Below are 13,044 nucleotides of genomic sequence, written 5' to 3' on the forward strand. Positions count from 1 at the left end.
ACCATAGAGCACTACAGCACAGAAACAGGCTCTTCAGCCCATCTAGTCTTTGCAAATTTTTATTCTGCCTAGTCCCATCAACCCACACCTGGCCCATTGCCTTCCATACCCCTCCCATCCAAATTTCTCATAACTGTTGAACCTTGACCTCACATCTAACACTTCTGCTGATAGCTCATTCAATTTTAAACATCCAGTTTTTTTTTCTCCATGTGCCTATCTTGGATATATTTTAGGAGTCTCTTAGATATATTTTGCAACTTTTTTTATATGTATTTAGGACATGAATTATAACTCTGCTCAACTCTTAAGCAATCATGATATGGGAAATAGAAATACAGCTGGATTGGAGATGTTCCTCTGCAACAGAGTTAAAGGCACAGCTAAAGAACAGGATGGATATAATATATCCTGTGAATGTGGGACTTCAGAACCAGAAGCAGATTTATTATCAGTGACATTTGGCCTGAAAGCTGTATGTTGACTCATTATAGAACCTAATGGCTGAGGGTAAGAATGACCTCATTTACTGCTCTTTGAAACAGCACACTTGTAATAGTCCATTACTAAAAGTGCCCCTCTGTTCAGACAAGGTGGCATGTGGAGGGTGAGAAACATTGTCCAGAATTGCCACGATTTTCCGTAGTTCTTTGTTCTAACACAGCCTCCGGTGTGCCTAGTTTGACTCCTATAACAGAGCCAGCCTTTCTAATCAGCTTATTGAGCCTGCTGGCATTGCCTATGTTGCTGCCATTGCCCCAACACATCATTGCACAGGAGATTGTAGTCATGACAACAGACTTGTGGAACATATGAAGGACCTCAGTCTCCTCAGGAAGCAGTGTTCATGGACAGTTCAGAAATCTGATGACGGAGCGGAACAAGCTGTTCCTAAAATGTTGAGTATGTGTCGTTAGGTTTCTGTAACTCTGACCTGATGGTAGCAATGAGAAGAGGGCATGCCCTGACTAATGGGGGTCCTTAATGATAGTACCGCCTTTTGGAGGCATCACCTCAAAACTTCAATAGTGTATGCCACCCTATGCCTCATTAAGTATAAAATTCACAAAAAGCATACGCTCTCTGAGGGCAATCACTTCGGGTATAGTTTTTTTTAAAGTTCTGTTATGTAAAAATGGAGACTATCCCAAATTGAACCAAGTCAAGTTAGCATAGGCAAATCAGGAAACAACCATATTGTATATACCTCCCAGCAGCAGGGTCTAAAAACAATCTGCAAAGTATTCTGATAAATGCGTTATAGATTGCATTTGCTGTGAGGATAACATAAAATCATTCAGCCAGGATAAAGGAGTCCGCAGTCTCTGTGCAATGTTCCTCACAAAAACTCTCAATGTAGCAACTCCCATCACGTCTGGTAAACTACTTATTTTTTGAAAAGACAGTGAATAATTTACCAAGCCACCTTCCAACCTTCTTCCTCAGCATAAATACTGCCTGATTCAGTTTTGATCCACACAACTTTGCTGTCTCTAAACCATGATCCTTTGATGGCCTGATAGCCCTTACGCTAGGAGATGAGTCAAGAAACCTTCTCTAAATAGCACCACCCAGTCAGAAGCTGGCAGAAACAAAATTAGGCTGATGTTTTTAATAGAAGTTATTTAATACTTTGCAGAAACTACAAGTACAAGTCTTCAGGCTCACAGACTTTTCCTGCTTCTCCATTCCTGTGAATCCTAGCAACAGAGAAGTCAAATTTGCTCCAACTACAGTGTAAGTACATCTCAGCGCCTCATCAATGTCAGTCCTTAGTACAGCATGTTGGAAATTAGTGGTGGAAGCTGTAAGATTTTATTCATGATAAAAAAATATATAAACAAAGCTAAGAACAGTGCAATAAAAGCTTTTACATTCTTAGTCAGTATACTACACAGTGTAAACAGTGAACAGAAAGAATAAAAACACAAACAAACATAGCACCATTGCCACTCATATGGCCCCCTGAGATGATAATCCTTGCAATGTTCAAGGGGCTCCCCCACCTGACTCCACCTCTCCATGTACAGTACAGGACAGAGCCCAGACTACAGATTTTTCCCCACAGAATCTTCATATTGTCTGCACTGTGCTTCAGTGCATCGTTAATGCATACAACTGCAGCCGGAACTGAGCCGGTCTGCTGCATTCCCTTATGGGCATCTCACAGGAGAAAAAAAAGCAAATTGTTAGATCACTGTATCCTACTCCATGTGTAATCAATAGGCCATAATTTTGCCAACACTTCTTTAAAAGGAGGGTAAGGAGAGATCCCTGTGTTGAGAAGAGAAAACCCAGTTTCCTGTCTTTTTTCCGGGTGTGATTGGATTTTATTGATGTGTGTAATCCAAAATGTCGAATGTTATTTAAAAAAAAACACTGCAGTATCTTCAGAGTAATTTAATCCACATCTAGAATAAAGATTATTGGGTCCAATTCAATCTTGCCCTCCACTGCAGCAACGAGTCTCCCAAAACTACTTTTAGATTCTCTCTAACAGTTTGTTTTATCACAATTGAAAATTTCTTTCATTTCTCTTTCATCGAAAGAACGTTGAAAAGAAGCACTGGATTTAATCAAGAAATCAACAATTTATGCAAAGTTCAGTTCAATGTTCAAAGTAAATTTATTATCAAAGTTCATATATGTCACCATATACTACCCAGAGATTCATTTTCTTGCAGGCATTCACAGCAGAACAAAAAAGTACAGGAGAATCATTGAAAAATTATACACAAAGACCAATGGGCAAATAAGAGAAAAAAAAATCACTGAGAACATGGGTAGTAGAGACCTTGAAAGTGACAAAGCAGGCCAATTCTCTTTTAGAGCAGAATCATCCACGTGTTTCAGAAAATAGTTAGTGCAATCATATTACACATTCAACTCACAAGCGGTAAAAGCTCGATTAACAGATACATAGCAGAAATACTTTGGAGCAAGTTAATTTCACTGAAGGTCTTAACAAGCTACTGAGAGATTTCACAATGTTGGCTAGGAATCACAAACAATTCGTTCTGAACTTGCTGAAATTATAAGCAGCTTCTTTTGAACATGACATTTCATTATAAATTATTTTACAGCATGCTATACCTTTCATCCTGATTTTGTTTACTCTGTACATTTTTAAAACCATTGTACAGAACCAAAAAACTTAGTTGGTATGGTCTATTCTATATTGTGTCTGCGCCAGTGGTGCAGTGGAGGTCCCGGGTTCGAATCTAGTCAACTCCTTGCACAAGTTCCACCCGTGCTGGGTTGAGTGTCGAGCTAGCAACTTGGCTCATAAAACTGACAAATGCTAAAGAAATGGCAAAGTTGCAGCCTGATTCACCAAACAGGATGGGGAGAAATTATTCTATATTGTGATCTATGCAACTCAAATTTAACAAGTATTTTGAGATTTAATTACCATCTGTATTCATTTTCTAGGCTCTTCTTCCATGACGTTCACAGTTGTTTAGCTGGGGATGGTGTTGTGGAAAATGGGAGATTGCTGCTTTGCAGCTCATTGTCTTTATGGCCTTGGTGCGAGGATAATAATGGTGTTGCTATGAAATGTCTGTTCTATTCATTGTTTTCACTGTGATAACATTGATTGAAAGTTGCTGGAGTTAACTGGTCTTTTAGTCAACCTTCCCCCTGCAAGCTAATGTTGAGTTATTGACTTGTGTTTTTATTGAGCCACAACACCACCCCTCATTTATCTGGCAAAAAAAATTAAGTAACTGGTTGATCACATCTGAGATTTCAGTATTTCTGCAAATACTATGTTGAAGCTTAAATACAGGTGCTAACTCAATAATATACTATATCTTGAATCGGTTTTAACATATGTAGTTTTTTTTGGTACAGTACTGAAAGCAATCTTCAAAAGAAAATTTCTAATGTCTTTTTAGTTCTGTGTATATTTATGTTTCTCTCCAACGTTCTGTTTTGATATTTTCCACCAAATGAACTCATATTGCAGTTGCACATCACAGCCAGATTGTGGGATGCTTTCAATTACCATTTCAAAAGGCATGTGTCGTGATTTAAATATAACCAGCTCCTCAGCCACATAGAAAACTATCTGGAAAGCTTATTGATATACTATATTCCAGATTTAATCATTGCTTTACCTCATGCTACACTTAGCATTCAGATCATGCCCTAAAATATGTTCAGTGTAAATTTGCTTTTCACTAATACGCAAGTATAAATCATAAACAGGTGTGGTGGAAATTTTCTTTACCCTGATGTTCGAGTGCACTAGATCCTTGGATTCCTACTGCACAAAAAACATCCTTGGTATAGTAATCAGTATAGGAGCTCTAACAGCCTTCAGCAGACTCCCATCATTATCGCAACACATTCACATTGAGTTCTTCCTGGCTCCACTGAAACAGCCACAAACTCGGTCCAAGACCAGACTACGCATGCAATCCTCATGTTCAGTTTTCTCTCCCCAGGACACACTATCTGATATACACAATAGCAAGGAGATTCCACAACATTATCTGCCCATGTGCACTTTATTGCAGCTAACAGCGTCACATCCATCAATCTGTCTTCACTCATTCATCTAACGCTTTGGTTCAAGAACTTAAATAAGGCCATGAGACATGGGAGCAAAATTAGGCCAGTCGGCTCATTGAGTCTGCTTCACAATTCCATCATGTCTGATTTACTATCCCTACCCTATTTTCCTACCTTCTCCTCATAAATTTGACACTCTTACTAATCAAGGACCTAACAATCCCTACTTTAAATATACCCGATGTCTTTAATGGCTTGGCCTCTACAGTTGCCTGTGACAATGAATTCCAGATTCACCACGCTTTAGCTAAGGAAATTTCCCCCTGTACTCTTTTTCAAGGGACATCCTTGTATTCTGGCGTCGTGCCTTCTGATCCTAGACTTTCCCACTATTGGAAACATCTTCCGTGTTCATTCAATAGTTGATAGGTTTCAATGAGATTCCATCCTGCCTCCTCCCCAATTCTTCAATTAGTAAATGTATAAAGTGCCACTAATATAGAAAAATCTCCCCAAAGGGCTTCATTGAAGTATAATGTATAGTAAAGCAAGAGAGCTAAGACTGATGAGAAACTTGGCTGAAGATCAGCGTTTTAGAAAGGTGCAGAAAATAAGGAACTACAGAGATGTAATGAAATTTGTCATCTATAGCTTTGGACTTGGACGAGGATAGTCAAGGTAGGAGAGGGAGAATTCTGTTGGTATTAAAGGACAGACGGAGAGATGTCGATATGAAACTGAATGCACTGGAACATTCAATTGGAAGCTTTGGAAATTTGACAACCAATACAAGTTAGCAAGGGCAGGCTAAATTGCAATTTATTGGCCAGTGCAATGAAACTAGAGTGAATGAAGTTTATGGAAGGCTAATCAGAATTGCATCAGAGGTGACACGAAAAATTGAAATCAGAATTAGGTTTTGCTTATCATTTGTTAGATGTACCATGATACAGTGAAAAGCTTAACTTCCATCCGCATCATACAGATCAGTACATTACACAGTGCATTGAGGTAGAACAAGACAAATACAAAAATATGGAATAAACTGCAACCGCGACAGAGGAAGTTACAATAAGGTATATTAACATAGTGAGGTATATATCAAGAGTGAAATTAAGAAACATTTCCAAGTGCATGGATTAAATATTTGTATTTATCTGCCACAAATAGTAATTGTTGCCAGTTTGGGAGTTAATTTTAAATCAGATGTATTAAAGGCAAAATGGAAATGATGCATATATTGAATTACATTTGTAACTGGCATTAAATATCAGTTCATCTTTGATCTACCATGAAAACAGAAAATGTCAGAAACACTCATATGGTCAGGTGGAATCAGTGGAGGGAAAACCAGATCTCCAGAGAACAGGCACCATGAAAGATCATCAGCTTGAATCTGCAGATCGGCCCCCATCCTAGAGCCTAACCCTTGACTCATTAACCATTCTCAGTACTTCTTACTCCAACTCCAAACCAAGCCAGCTCAGACACAAACTGCGAAGTCTGGTGATTTGAAATTGTCAATTCAGTGTTGGGCCATGAGGATTGTGGCATGCCTGGATGGAAATGAACTGTTCTTTTAACTTACAAACGTTTGTACATTGTCTTTTGTAGGGCTGCATGAAAGTGGAGGCTGCCAGAGAGGCGCTGTAGATTGTGTGGAGTCTGCAGTAAGGGGAGCACTTTCTGATAATCTTCGACGCTGGGTTTGCCATCAGAAGGCCAACATTCCTGCTGGAGGAACTCAGTGAGTCAGGGGAGGGAAAGGAATGGTCGATGTTTGGGGTCAAGACCCGCATCAGCGCTGAGGGAGGATAGCCACTATAAAGGAGAGAGGGGCAGGGCTGGTAGGTAAACCTGCATGGAGTGAGGGATGATGGCCCAAGAGCGATAAGTTGGGAGGGAGAAAGGTGGAGTGGGAGTGTAGAGGCTGAGAGCAATAGGTAGAAACAGATAGGGAAGAGAATGGGGAGAAGCCAGTTATGGTGAGGGGGGGGCTGTCAAAAATAAAGAGAGGGAAGCCTGAGGGTGATTAAGTGAAGGTACAAGAGATACAAAAACTAAACTGTATCAAGTAAGGAAGGTAATAAATGGAGCTAGCTAAGAGAGTGATGATGGGCAGCTGTACTGGATGGGGGTGGGGACTGGGAAAACCTGTGAGAAATTGTGAGAGATAGGAGGATGAAACCAGGTTGGGACTGGGGAATAGACAAAACTGGGACTTGGGGAGCTGGTAACAGGCATGGAAGAAAGTGGGTGGGAGAATCCAAGTGGATCAGATGATAGAGGGAGGAAACACAGGGGAAAGAGTTAACTGAAACTGGAAAATCTGATGTTCTGTTTGGCAGGTTCACACCACCCAGGCAGAACATGAGCAGCTGTTCCTCCTGCTTGTGTTTGGCTTACCCTGGTTGAGGATGGACAGATCAGCGTGGAGGTGAGAAAGGAAGTTCAAGTGGCAGGCAACTGCGGGCTGTCACCTAAGGATTTTGTATTATCTGCTCCCCCTTCATCTCAAACCGAGGAATAGTGCAGTGGCATCGCTGGTATCTCTCAGCTCCATTGAACTGAGTTTGATCCTGATGTCAGGAGTGAGGAGTTTGCCTGTTCTCTGTAACAATGCAGATTTTTGCCAGAGTGAGAGGTTAATTGGATACTGTATTTTGTCCTTCATGAGTGGATGAGTGGTGGGATCTGCTGGAGTCAGGGGGAAAGAGGTTCAAATGAGCTGAAATTGGATAAGGATTAAAAAAAAATGTGCTTGATCACCAGCAGAGCCCTCAGTGTGTCAGGATCTGTTTCAATGTAATATCTGTGACTTCAAAAATCACAATTATGAAATATCTTGACTAAACTAAGATAAACTGAGAATTTATATTTGTTAATACATATGTAACTCTCTCACCATGGCTTGGATACAAGCTTGGTCCATTAACTAACTCTGCTAACAGCCCCGTGACTCAGCAGTGAGTAGGTCATTCTCCATAAGCAACACATGTCTAGCATCAGTTGACTTGGGTTCAATCAAACAGGAAAGTTGGAATGTCCCGGGGAGGGTGTGAATCTTGTGTAACTACTGCCCCTTGTAAAGTTATCGTTCGCCAGATAAATAACAGACCGTACATTGACATAAAATTACAAAGGAAATATATTTACCAAATTTTCAACTTTAACAAGCAATTAACAGAAAAAGAAAAAGAAAAGGGCCCATTACAGTTAAACAAGTCCAAATGTGCGCATGAACATTTGAACTCATTTCTGAAGTAGTTGGGTGCTTTGCTTTGATTACTCAGGCAGTGAACCCAAATTCTGCTTGAAGGACACCAGCAACAATTCTAATTTCTCTCAAAGACCATTTTAAAAGAACTGGCTAACTCAGAGTACTGGCACTGCCTCCTTGGAACCATTTGTCTGCACCAAGCACTTCTTACAAAAGGGGTCTGCTCTTCAGGTGCTATCTTCCAAGCCTCTTCCCTTGTGTTCCTCTCTGCACCTCCTCACAGAAGTCCCCAAACCAGAGTACTGGCCTTCAAAAATCTGATCCAACCCATCTCTCTCAAATGTTCCATAACAAATGCTCCTTATCTTTAGCCAAAGCCAAAACAATAGTCTATGAAGCTTTTAACAGGACACGCTATGTTTGCAGAAAACTAAAAATACCTTACAGCATAGCAGTAAAAATCTTAACAAGGACATCACACATTAAACTGCTAAGCAGGCAAACATTTCATTGCTGTACTAAGTAATTTCTCTTTCTGTCAATCCTTCCCATAATTTCCTGCTACTTAAGATACCTTTTCTCTCATTTGTAACAGGCGGCATTCTCTTAGTTTGCAAGACTGCAGTTTTTAAACTTCATCAACTTTATGTTGATTCCCTGAAAGAGCTTTTCAATCCTTTGATGTGTCTCCAATAGCTTGTGTTTACTGTGAGCATGATTTTTTTCTCATAGCCTCCATTTAACATATTTTGAAATAAAGTATTTTGTTATGGATTATTCTGATTATTTTTCCATACTGACTGCACAAAGAATATAACATTATTTTATAATTTATTATATTGTAGCGGTGTGCTACAAGCAGCGCTAAAATTACGACACGGAGTCGGTAACTGCAGTCGAAGGAAAAACTTTATTCGAAAACTTCAGCCTCACTTTTAAGCCTCTGTCAACCGGCCCCCCATGGCGAAGAGGCTCCAAAGCTCTGTGCTCGCAAACCCCCGTAGGCTATCTAATTGTGAGTCGGTTCGGATACGCTAGGAAATGAGGCGCTACATAACCCCCCCCCAGAACCGGCGATACACCCCCCAATGTCCACAGCCTGGGCCAGAACCTGCTTGGGAGGTCGGCCTCTGCGCCGAGGCGCCGGAAACTCGGCCGGTTGCGCCAGGTCCACATGGGCCGGCTTGAGGCGGTCCACCGTGAAAACCTCCTCCTTCCCCCCAACGTCCAGCACGAACGTGGACCCGTTGTTCCGGAGCACCGTAAACGGCCCCTCGTATGGCCGCTGCAGCGGTGGCCGATGCCCGCCCCTTCGTACAAACACAAACTTACAGTTCCGTAGGTCTTTGGGTACGCAGGTCGGGTGCCGCCCATGCTGTGAAGTGGGTATGGGGGCCAGGTTACCGAGCTTCTCGCGAAGTCTGCCCAGGACTGCAGCGGGTTCTTCCTCTTGCCCCCTCGGGGCTGATAGGAACTCCCCGGGGACGGCCAGGGGCGCGCCGTATACCAACTCGGCCGACGAGGCGTGCAGGTCGTCCTTGGGCGCTGTGCGGATGCCGAGAAGGACCCAGGGAAGCTCGTCCGCCCAGTTGGCTCCTCGCAGGCGGGCCATGAGGGCCGACTTCAGGTGACGGTGGAAACGCTCCACTAGCCCGTTCGACTGTGGGTGGTAGGCAGTGGTGTGGTGCAGCTGAGTCCCCAAAAGGCTGGCCATAGCTGACCACAGGCTGGAGGTGAACTGGGCGCCTCTGTCGGAGGTAATGTGGGCTGGTACACCAAAGCGGGATATCCAGGTGGCGAGCAGGGCTCGGGCGCAAGATTCGGAGGTGGTGTCGGTGAGCGGGACCGCCTCTGGCCATCTTGTGAACCGGTCCACGATAGTCAGGAGGTAACGCGCTCCGCGCGACACTGGCAGGGGGCCCACGATATCCACATGAATGTGGTCGAAACGCCGGTGGGCGGGATGGAACTGCTGCGGTGGGGCTTTGGTGTGCCGCTGAACCTTGGCCGTCTGGCAGTGCATGCACGTTCTGGCCCATTCACTGACCTGTTTGCGGAGACCGTGCCAAACGAAACTGTTGGAAACCAGCCGGACAGTTGTCCGGATGGAGGGATGCGCCAAGTTATGAATGGAGTCGAAAACACGTCGCCGCCAGGCTGCGGGGACGACCGGACGGGGCTGGTCGGTGGCGACGTCACAGAGTAGGGTCCTCTCACCTGGGCCCACGGGGAGGTCCTGGAGCTGCAAACCAGAGACTGCAGTCCTGTAACTCGGAATCTCCTCATCTACCTGCTGTGCCTCTGCCAGTGCCTCAAAGTCTACCCCTTGGGAAAGGGCATGAACGGTAGGGCGAGAGAGCGCATCCGCCACGACATTGTCCTTACCCGAGACGTGCCGGACATCCGTTGTGTATTCAGAGATGTAGGACAGGTGGCGTTGCTGGCGGGATGACCAGGGGTCGGATGCTTTCGTAAACGCGGTGAAGGGCCGACCTTCTAGGAAGTACCTGAAATGCCGGATTGCCAGGTAGAGCGCCAACAGTTCCCGGTCAAAAGCACTGTACTTGAGCTCGGGTGGCCGCAGGTGTTTGCTGAAAAACGCCAGGGGTTGCCAGCGACCTGCGATGAGCTGCTCCAGCACCCCACCGACTGCCGTGTTTGATGCGTCCACTGTGAGGGCGGTAGGGGTGTCCATTCTGGGATGTACTAGCATTGCGGCGTCAGCCAAAGCTTCCTTCGTTTGAACGAAAGCGGCGGCGGACTCCTCGTCCCAGGTAATGTCCTTGCTCGGACCCGACATCAGGGCGAACAGGGGGCGCATGATCCGGGCAGCTGAAGGGAGGAAGCGGCGGTAGAAATTGACCATACCTACGAATTCCTGAAGGCCTTTGATCGTGGTGGGTCGGGGGAAGTGGCGGACCGCATCTACCTTAGCGGGCAGAGGGGCTGCCCCGTCTTTAGTAATCCTGTGGCCCAGGAAGTCAATGGTATCAAGTCCGAACTGGCATTTGGCAGGGTTGATTGTAAGACCGTACTCACTCAGTCGGGCGCAGAGTTGACGGAGGTGGGACAGATGCTCCTGACGACTGCCGCTGGCTATGAGGATGTCATCCAAATAGATGAACGCGAAGTCCAGGTCCCGTCCCACTGCGTCCATTAACCGCTGGAACGTCTGTGCGGCATTCTTCAGGCCGAACGGCATGCGGAGGAACTCGAAGAGGCCAAACGGGGTGATGAGAGCCGTTTTGGGGACGTCGTCAGGATGCATCGGGATTTGATGGTACCCTCGGACAAGGTCGACCTTGGAGAAGATCCGGGCGCCGTGCAGGTTTGCCGCAAAGTCCTGAATGTGCGGCACAGGGTAGCGGTCCGGTGTGGTAGCCTCGTTCAGCCTGCGGTAGTCGCCGCACGGTCTCCAGCCCCCCGTCGCTTTGGGCACCATGTGCAGGGGGGAAGCCCAGGGGCTGTCGGACCGCCGGATGATCCCCAATTCCTCCATTCTCTGGAACTCCTCCTTCGCCAGTCGGAGCTTGTCCGGGGGAAGCCGCCGAGCACGGGCATGGAGGGGTGGTCCCTGTGTCGGGATGTGGTGCTGTACGCCGTGCCTGGGCATGGCTGCTGTGAACTGCGGTGCCAGAACCGATGGGAACTCCGCCAGGACCCTGGTGAAGTCGTTGTCGGACAGCGTGATGGAGCCGAGGTGAGGGGCTGGCAACTGGGCTGCGCCCAGGGAGAACGTCTGAAAGGTCTCGGCGTGTACCAGTCTCTTCCTGGGCAGGTCAACCAGCAGGCTGTGAGCTCGCAAAAAATCCGCACCCAGAAGCGGTTGGGCTACGGCGGCCAGTGTGAAGTCCCACGTGAACTGGCTGGGGCCGAACAGTAGCTGCACCTGACGGGTGCCATAGGTCCTTACTGTGCTGCCATTCGCGGCCCTCAGGGGGGGACCCGGTGCCCTGCTGCGGGTGTCGTAACTCGTCGGAGGTAAAACGCTGATCTCAGCCCCAGTATCGACCAAAAACCGGCGTCCCAACCTTCTATCCCACACATACAGGAGGCTATCCCGATGGCCAGCCGCCGTAGCCATCAGCGGCGGCTGGCCCTGGCGTTTCCCGGGAACTTGCAGGGCGGGCGGCAACGGCGGGCTTCTGCGCCCCACCGCTGGTGGTAGAAGCACCAGTGGTCATTGGGCCGGGGGTTAGTGGGCTCTGCGGCCGGGCCTGGACTGGTTTGCTGCCGGGAGCGTGGCTGGGAGATCTGTGCGATGGACGCCCCGCTCACCTTTTTGGCGTTCCACAGCAAGTCCGCCCGGGCTGCCACCTTCCGGGGGTCACTGAAATCCACGTCGGACAGCAGCAGGCGTATGTCCTCGGGCAGCTGCTCCAGGAATGCCTGCTCAAACATGAGGCCTGTGTGTCCCTCGGCCAGAGACAACATCTCATTCATTAAAGCCGATGGAGGTCTGTCGCCCAAGCCATCCAGGTGCAGTAAACGGGCAGCCCGCTCGCGCCGTGAGAGTCCGAAAGTCCTGAGGAGCAGGGCTTTGAATTCCGTGTACTTGCCATCTGCCGGGGGCGACTGTACGAACTCCGCGACCTGGGCAGCTGTGTCCTGGTCGAGGGAGCCCACCACGTAGTAGTAGCGGGTGTCTTCTGAGGTGATCCGGCGAACGTGGAATTGGGCTTCGGCTTGCTGGAACCATAGGTCCGGGCGCTGTGTCCAGAAACCCGGCAGTTTCAACGAAACCACATGAACAGAGGCGGCGTCGGTCATTTCTGGTCCAAAAATCGTTTGGACCGTCGGGGTCACCAATTGTAGCGGTGTGCTACAAGCAGCGCTAAAATTACGACACGGAGTCGGTAACTGCAGTCGAAGGAAAAACTTTATTCGAAAACTTCAGCCTCACTTTTAAGCCTCTGTCAACCGGCCCCCCATGGCGAAGAGGCTCCAAAGCTCTGTGCTCGCAAACCCCCGTAGGCTATCTAATTGTGAGTCGGTTCGGATACGCTAGGAAATGAGGCGCTACAATATAATAAAATTATAAGTGCCACAAAGCCAGGTATCCATCAGTAAAATAAATGAATGCAGGAATACATTGAAACATTAAAATGCAGGAAAGTTCAAATGTACTATTTGAAAAGTTTGCCCTACCATTTTCAAATTATTTTATGATGATAGGTAATAAGTGCTGTGAGAAAAACACCCGGCAGTGTACAACTACAGAGATTTAGTGCATTTGCTCCAAGCTCAGGGAAACAAAGGGAACAATTTGAACTGTGATTACACATTCAAAAGAAAATCTCCAAATA

The 13,044-nt window shown here is 46.5% G+C and overlaps 1 long non-coding RNA gene across 1 annotated transcript; it reads left to right on the forward strand.

Annotated features, from left to right (window-relative positions):
* Window positions 1–1,609: 1,609 nt before the first annotated feature.
* LOC132398903 (uncharacterized) lies at window positions 1,610–7,032 on the forward strand. Its single transcript, XR_009513837.1, has 3 exons — window positions 1,610–1,737; window positions 6,133–6,265; window positions 6,867–7,032. It is a non-coding gene; the product is annotated as an uncharacterized LOC132398903 (long non-coding RNA).
* Window positions 7,033–13,044: the final 6,012 nt, after the last annotated feature.

This window comes from Hypanus sabinus, chromosome 9, assembly GCF_030144855.1.
Source record: "Hypanus sabinus isolate sHypSab1 chromosome 9, sHypSab1.hap1, whole genome shotgun sequence".
Classification (NCBI taxonomy): Eukaryota; Metazoa; Chordata; class Chondrichthyes; order Myliobatiformes; family Dasyatidae; genus Hypanus; species Hypanus sabinus.